The sequence below is a fragment of the Equus caballus genome, chromosome 9 (assembly GCF_041296265.1).
Source record: "Equus caballus isolate H_3958 breed thoroughbred chromosome 9, TB-T2T, whole genome shotgun sequence".
Lineage (NCBI taxonomy): Eukaryota > Metazoa > Chordata > Mammalia > Perissodactyla > Equidae > Equus > Equus caballus.
The window spans coordinates 90,491,869-90,500,196 of record NC_091692.1 but is presented as its reverse complement, the minus strand read 5'-3'; the positions used below and the strand labels follow the sequence as shown (position 1 = coordinate 90,500,196).

Sequence of the window (8,328 nt, the reverse complement as noted above, 5' to 3'; positions counted from 1 at the left end):
TTTCAGACCGCAGTTGACATTGCAGAAAGTGAAACCATGGGTAAGGAGGGGCTACTGTATTTTGATAGTTTATAGTCAGTTTCTTATGCAAACTTTTATTTGTTAACCAATTTGAATCGCACACAGAGTATCTGAAATGGATAGCTACTTCCAGAGAACAGATATTCATTATTATAGCAGAACTGATTTAAGCTGAGTGTAGTAGGGGTTATAGAACCTGCCTTGCCGGCTTCTCTGAGTTATCACTATGAAAATCCATCCACAAGGTGTGAACATGCTTTGCAATCGGAAGGTGTCATCACGATGATGATGTAGTTTTCAACTGAGTGGTACTTTTCACTGCTTTCATCTTCATCATCTCCTTGATTGTTTTCAGAATCCAGGAAATTAGATGGGGCTGCTTTATTATTTATTAATTATTATTATTAAATCATAATTATTCCCCATGACTTTTGTGACAACCTTGCAGACTTCAGTTTGCCAGGCTTGTTTGTCCTCAGTGGTTGTCATCAGGTAGGTGGTTCCTAGAGAGTGGCTAATAGTTCTGAATGGCTGAGCTTGGTCAGGTCACTTCAATTTGTACCTTATTCCTCATTTGTAAAATAGAAGTAATACCTGCTCTACTACTAATATTAAAACTAGTTGTAAGGCTTAAGATGAGAAACTGTATGAAAACACTTTGTTACAAATGGCAGTTAATAATAATGAGTAAGTAGTAAATAAGCTGCAGAGAACAGGAAGCATGTTCTTTTCATCTTTATATCCTAAGTACCTTGCTACTTTATAAATTTTTCAAATAAATTGAGTTTATTGATTTAGGTATCATTTTCTTTTCCTTCCTTTTTTTTTTTTTTATCTCTGCTGTTTCTTTTACATGGAGTAAATAGAAAATAAGTATTATTGAATGGGTTGAAAACAAGAATAGGATATTTTGGGGGATATCTCTGATTTTGGGGGTAGTTTTCTTGTTGTTGTTTTTAATATGGGCATTTTCTGCTCCATTGCCTGTTTTCTGCTGGTTTGTGAATTCTTGCACTCTGCCAAGATTCTCTCCGTGTTACCACCCTGTCTCCATTAAGACGTGACATAATCACCCTGCTACTGCTCCGTGCACCTACCCTCCCAGCTGTCCTGCCTGTTTCAGAGTTCAGGGTCAAAATTGTGGCATACCATTTCTGAGAGATTCCCTGGGTACCACTGAATTTCAACAGATTAATAGATTTCTTTTAGAGGATACAAAATCTAGGCCAACTGAGAATTTTACTTGATTTGGTTTCTTTTCCAGTGTGTTTATCGTAAGTTACAAAATGATATTTCTTCTTAACTGTTTTCTTAGGTGTTCTAGTAAAATTTTCCAAACCCAGTAAAACTTCCTTATAATCATATTTTGGGGAGATAATGTCTTCATTATGGGTTTTCACATTGAAAGAGATGTATATAGGTCTCTAACTTGTTTTCAACACTGTACTTGAGAGATCTGTGATATGACAGAATCTCTGGCAAAATGTGGCATGGCATACATTATATATGGATACTCATCAACTGCTCTTGACAGATGGATTTGACAAACATTTCCAGTCTCTGCACGGTAGCACTGTTCCAGCCAGCAGTTCAGTAATCGCCATTTCTGTCTGGACAGCAGATTGTATGTATGTAATGCATTTTGCCCATTTTCATAAAAATTTGTAAACAGAAAAGTAAAGTGCTGACACTATTGGTAAGAAGGGTAACTCTCAAATATGTAATACGTTGTGACAAAGATGTAAATCATTAAGCATGACACAAATGGTAAATCTTTAGCCTCAGCTACACCCTCATTAGACTTGACCTGCTTACTGTGTATTTGGTTGTGAATAAAAAAGCAAAGTTAAAGAACATTTATGAAATATAGGTTGTATGTTATAATTAAAGATAGTGTCTGGAAGATTTTTTGTAATTATAGAAGGTATTTTATAATATTCTTTTTCAACTGCTGTACATTTAATTTCAACTACCTTCGAGAATACATCATACACTCGTTAGCTCAGGGTGAATCCCTGCAAAAAAAAAAAAGAATATGTCATAGACAAATGAATGGCATTGACAAAATTCCCTAATAACCCTGAAGAAAAGATTCTATCTGTTGTATGTGTGTGTGTTAAATATAGTAGCTATGATAAAAATTTCTGTCTTTTGTTCAATCTTTAAAAAAATTAAACTGAAAACAGAGAGGGAAATTGAAGGAGAGAATTGTAATAACTAGTTCATTGCATCTTAATGTGTAGCATCCTAATTAGTCAAGTATCATGTGCCTACCTAGGCATGAAATAACTGTTTTTTTCCCTAATTTAAATCTGGACCTTTTTACTTGTAGAACAGCTTGAATAGCCTTTCTTGTGAATAGCCTTTGTTGTAACTAGCCCCTGGATTTTTTTTTTTAAGTATTTATCTTCAGAAACAATGAAGGTCCATATCCATAGAGACCACATACACTTTCCTCGTTATTTCCAGCATTATTTCTGTAAGGGGTAGAGTTATTTACAACATTTAGACCAAAATATGTTTCAGAAAGCAACCTTTAAATATTATCACAGGGGTAAATATCAGTGACTGAAATCCCTTACTCCGTAATTTCTAGAAAGAAAAAAAATGATACTAGAAAATTAGTAGCCTTTTAAAAGTTTGTCTGTTGGTATTTGCAGTAGTTAGCCTGTAGGGTGTGTGTGTACATTTGTGTTCTTATGTATGTACGTACGTGTGTGTGTATGTTCCTTTCTTGGAAATCACTGTGACTCAATTGTAGACTCTGTTTTAATCATTTTGGGTTTTTTTTTAAGAAACAATAATTTTATGTGTTTCAGATTAAAGCAGATCTTGGTTTGGATGGAGTGCAGATTACTGTATTTCACCTAGTCTTCCTTCTCTCTTTCAGGAAAGTGGTGTAGGAAACAAATGGTTTTAGTGTATTGCTTTATAAACAAAGCCGAGGTCATGAGTTTGTTCCTCTTATTATCTCCTTTGCTTTGTTCATTTCCATGGATGGGCTGTACATCCCTAACGCAAATCAACTGGGGGTGGGGGAGGAAAGTATTAAGCCTCACTCAGTGTAAATCCACTGCCGGTCAAACCCACTGCATTAGCAGTCTAAATTAAGACACTTTTGTTAATGAAAGGAGTCACTTTAATTATATCAGGGCAACAGGCATAAATTGGCACTGTTTGGGGCAGATATATGGTCACTGTAATCATTAGGGTTGTCATTCTAGTGTATTGTTTCTTATTAATTTTGAAACTCAGTTTAGGGAGAGAAAACCTCATTTTTGCCTGTATTAAAGAAAAAATGTATATTCATGTAGGATAATTGAGTAATATCTTTAATGTTGCATATTTGCCAAGATAAATTTATTGTGCATATCTTCTTTTTTAATTAGTTTGTTTAGGAAAAATTGCTATTGGTGAACCACTTATTCTCTTGCTAATTAATATCATTAACTTTATCATTTTTGTTCCAACATGTCACAGATAGCATTCAGCCCTAGAAAGCCTATAAATCATTAGATAAAGCTGGTGACTGGCAACGTTTCTGTCTATTCCTTCTGTTACTTTGTTGTTCAGAAAGTCTGTGGTTGTAAACATCCCCGACTGGAAGCTGTGAGACATGGCTAAGCTTTCAGTCAGATGTTTGCTGCGACCGGCTGTTCACAGACGTCATTTTGGTGTAATTATGTTGAAGAAGTGGAATTGGGAGACTATCTAATGGGTGTGGGAAAACACCAGAAATCTTTAGATTTCTTCATTTACTGCTATCTGTGAGAGTGCATGTATTATGATAGAGTTTAGTGTGGGATGCTGTCATAATAACAGGATATCCTGTACCAGATGCCATCGGAGCTTCCCAGACTTAAGATGCTGCTGCTGGGCCTTAGAGAATTTAGTTTAAAAAAATTTTTTTCCACTATGGGTTCTTATTTCTGTTTTTGCCCTGTCAGTGAACTTTTATTCTTTATTGCCTTTCCAAGTAGGCTAGAGTTTAACTTCCCAACTGTTCAGAGGCCTGATTTCCTCCTTTAGAAATTCCACAGCCATTCTGGAGAATAAATTTATCACCACCACCGCCACCACTCCCCGGCAGTATACAACCTGGAACATTCAGTTTTCTCTGGAGTGAAGAGATGCTGTGTTAACTTTGTCTCCGTCCTCCCAACCCCCCAGCTTCCTGTTCTCCTCCTCCTGAATGATGGCACAGCTCCTAATCAGAAGTCTTCTCTCTAAAAAATTGCATGACTTCAAACCACTGAGCCTATTTACAGCATTTACCATTGGTTATATTTGTCTTAGTTTATTAACTGTGTTTTCCTGAGTATTTCAGGTTATTGCTTGCCTTTTCTCTTTCTCATTAGAGTATGGATACCTTATGAGCACATGTACTGTATCTCTTTTTTGTGTTTCCCCACAGAGGTGAATAATACAAGGCTTTTCTCACAGATGGCATTCAATGTAGACTAATTGATAATGTATAATTTATAACAGGTTTTTCTCTGAGTTTAAAATTTTTTTTCTTATTTTTAGACACTGGGAAACATTTCTATTTATTGAAATTTTTCTTTTCAATAAAGCATTGGTATTTTGATCATTTAGTATTATTAAACCGCTAAACATCATAGTGTGTTAGGTTTAGTGCATAATTAAACCAAAAGGTAAAGTTCATACTAATTTTTTACCTGCATATCTCCCTTGGTTAGATGACAAGCTTTCTGAGGTCAGAGACATCTTTATAATTCTGTTTTCCTGCCATAAACGTCAAGTAAAGCACCCTGCATGTATAGGACTCTAACAACGATTTTATTTTCTTGCATCCGTGTCTGCTATTTCCTTTTATCTTTTATCCTGGTGAGCAAATAACCATTTGGGTGATAATGTAGCCATTTCAGATGTATCTGTGCTACAGCATTGATTTTTAAACTCTCCTTTGTTAGAGTGGTAGTTTACAAGACTTATTTGGCCGGGAGTAGAGGGAGGGAGGGTAGTTAGTTGATTCCGACACAAGTGGTTTTGCAACTTGTAAGTATAATTTTCAGGGTTGATGATGAGCATGCATCAGGCATCCCTTCCTCCTCCTTCTTCATAAAGCAGATTTATTGTATATTCTGTGACCCTGTTTTAGCACTTTGGGAGCCTCAGATTCCAGATAGCAGCAGGTGGATAGAGCCGTTTCTGAGAGCCCGAGAAGTGTTTCCTGGCAAAGGTAGAAAGAGTTCTCTGGTGATTGGGTTATTTCGTTGGACCAGGTGACATTGTTTCCTATGAAAAAGTTTGTTATATAGATTTCAAATTTAGTAAGGGGGATAGAAACTACCTAGTTTAATAATTTGCACAGCTGGATTTGAAAGATTTTTCAAAATGATAGCCGAAATGTAAGCTAAAAGAGGGATATGCATTCCGCATAAAGCTGTTATACTGTGCCCAGCTAGTCCACTTATTCCTGGATGCTGCAGGATGAATGGTACAGCCTGTGTTATGTAACGTTTGTTCCATATTATTCTGCCCTAATGAGGTGGATTGGAGACCACGTCAGCTTTAATTCTGGATGCCCTTGCTTCTACAACCTTTTAGTCACTCGCAGATGACATCTTTATGTTTTAATTTTGAAGAACCACCAACTTCCCATTGACCTGCAAATTTAGCAATTGATTATGTAGAACAAATGCCTTAAAACGTTAGGTCATCAGTATTTGCCAGTAAAATAACAGCTTGTTTCCGGATCCTCTAACTTGGTATTTAGGGAGAAGTGTGTGGTCTTTACGAACAGGTCATAGAAAACTCAAAAATTCTTTAGCGTTCAAGATTTTTGAACAACTACAAAATTGTGTCTTCAGCTTCATTTCCAAATAGATATGCCATGTACAAATATTCTTGGTTAAAATTACCTTGTTGAATGGGTCTTCATTAGTCACAGTGCCTGAGTCCCTTCTACATAAAGTCAGAGGCTTGGGGTGACCCAGAAGTGGATGGTGAACTTGAAATACCAGCATGCCTTCCTCGTTGCATTTGGTGCATTCTGACTCTGGCTCCCTTTTACTCCTCCACTTAAAACTTCACTTCTTTCACTGAATGAATGTGCTTTTATTTACTGTGCATATTCAGGAAGGTTTTTTGAGTGTGAGTATCAATCTTAACTTAATTACTTTTCCTTTTTTTTTTTTCACTGAGAAAGATTCACCCTGAGCTAACATCCATGCTACTCTTCCTCTCTTTTGTATGTAGGTCACCACCGCAGCATGGCCCCCAATGAGTGGTGTAGGCCTGTGCCCAGGAACCTAACCCAGGCTGCCAAAGCAGAGCATGCTGAACTTAAACCACTAGGCCATGGGCCCGGGCCCTGAACTTAATTACTTTTCAAAATCATGTTATTTCAGATAGCCTCTGCCACAGCCTGCAGAATTATAGGTGGACATATGATACGTGTTCTGACGTTCCCTGTTTTCTTAGCTGTAGCTTATTTACAGACTTCTTAATAATTTGACATTCACTGCTGTCGTTGCTTTTGCTTTCCAGCAAATTTGGTGAAACAATTAGTTTGAGGGCTTGTTAATTAAAACACAGATTGCTGGGCCCTGCAACAGTTTCTGATTCAGTAGGACTAGGGTGGGGCTGGAGAATGTGCATTTTCCCCCACATTCCCCAGTGCTGCTGATGCTGCTGTTCTGGCTCCATGCTTTCAGAGCCACAGAGCTCATTGTGCGTTCCTTTCCCTCTGGTATAATGCCCACTTAGTACTGAAGAAAAATACGTAAAATCCCAACTTAAAAACATAGAGTAATCCAAACCTTTGTTAAAAAGGTTTATTGAAAACCTGGGACTCATTTTTCTCCCAGAGGAAGTACATATTAATTGTCTAGCTCACAAAATTTATTTGAGTCTGTTGGCAAGGAAAAGCTGACCAAAAAAACTTATCATGGTGGAGTAGTTGAAACAGAAAAACAGTGTACTTGTAGAGGGAAAAAAAACAGTATTTGTGTATATTTAATCTTGAGAACTGATGCTTCAGGACAAGTAGCCTGAAGGGGACAAGAGGCCAGGTAGAGACTTAGGAGTTTCCCGAAGGTCCTGGGGTGCTTCTGAAATTCCAAAGATGCTTAAATTTGCTGGCAGTGGTTTTTATCTTTAATTTTACTTCCAAATTTGAGGATTTTCTCTTCTTTGATGCAAGTGTCTTGATAGGGTCACTTTTAATGCTCAGTAGAGGTATTCATGGTAATATTTTTTTAATCGGAGGAATGCAGAGAGGAGGAAGGGGTTTCTGTGAGACGGCTTACCGCTTGGGGCAGGAGAAGGTGGGAAGAGATGAGAGTGTGGGAAAGATGCTCCTGAGGTGAAACGATCTGAACTATGAGTGTGGGGGAGGAGGTGGGGAGAGATGTGGGAATGGGGGAAAAATGAGAAATAAGGAAAAGAAAGGCCACAGCGAAGTTTTGAGCTCCTCGGAGGTGTTCTGTTAACTTTGTCTTTGACCCAAAACAGGAATCTTCAGGAGAAAGAATGGGTGATTGATGCATCATACTGGCCGTCAAATGTGTTCCTATAAATGCAAGTTGAGTTGTTTTGAAGAGAGGGATATAGGAATATGAGAGGCTGTAAAATCAGCCACATTTAGATCTGTGGAACATTTACAGGATGTCTGCATATATTGCCATAAATTACTTCAGTGAAAAGAATGGCGCTTCGGCCTTTTCTCTTGGTTTCTAAACTTTGTCTCAGAATGCCTGTCAAGTGGGCTCTTGCCTTATTGATGTGGATAACTGTACCTCCTGTTCTTTTTTCAACAGATTCTACAAAGTTATCTTTTTTAAAATAATAATTCATCATATGTACTTAATGTAAATTTGAGTCTCAGGTAAAGGACCAATGTAAACACAGTAAAGGATTTTGTAAGTCCTGCTTTAAACCAAGTTTCAGTTCATGTAAACATCCTACACTCAGCTGTACTACATGGATTGGCTGGGAGGTGGATGTTTACTTCAGCTGACTTGGAATATCAGCCATTAACCTAGAATAGAGGATTTGGCAAGAATAGTATACAGAGGCTTGATTTTTAATGTAATTACTGTAAATTTAAATTACTGTCATATCTTTTCACTTGTTTTATTGTATCTCTAACATGACATGAGACTCTGAGTATTGGGACAAAAGAATGTCCTTTGTTGAGTGGGGTCAGATTCGTAGGCATTGCAGTGTGCTTTGACGTCATACATTTGTACCTGTCTGGGCTCTACCAGTGAATTCACTATGTGATTTGGAGGAGGGAAAGCCACTGTTTCACACCTCGGTGCTTTTCTCATCTGCAAAATA

The 8,328-nt window shown here is 37.5% G+C and overlaps 2 non-coding genes across 2 annotated transcripts; both read left to right on the top strand.

Moving 5' to 3' along the window:
- Positions 1 to 3,600: 3,600 nt before the first annotated feature.
- On the top strand, positions 3,601 to 3,671 carry MIR30D (microRNA mir-30d). The gene has a single exon (NR_032886.1). It is a non-coding gene; the product is annotated as a microRNA mir-30d (primary transcript).
- A 4,268-nt stretch (positions 3,672 to 7,939) lies between these two features.
- MIR30B (microRNA mir-30b) lies at positions 7,940 to 7,997 on the top strand. Its single transcript, NR_032885.1, has one exon. It is a non-coding gene; the product is annotated as a microRNA mir-30b (primary transcript).
- The last annotated feature ends 331 nt before the right edge of the window (positions 7,998 to 8,328 follow it).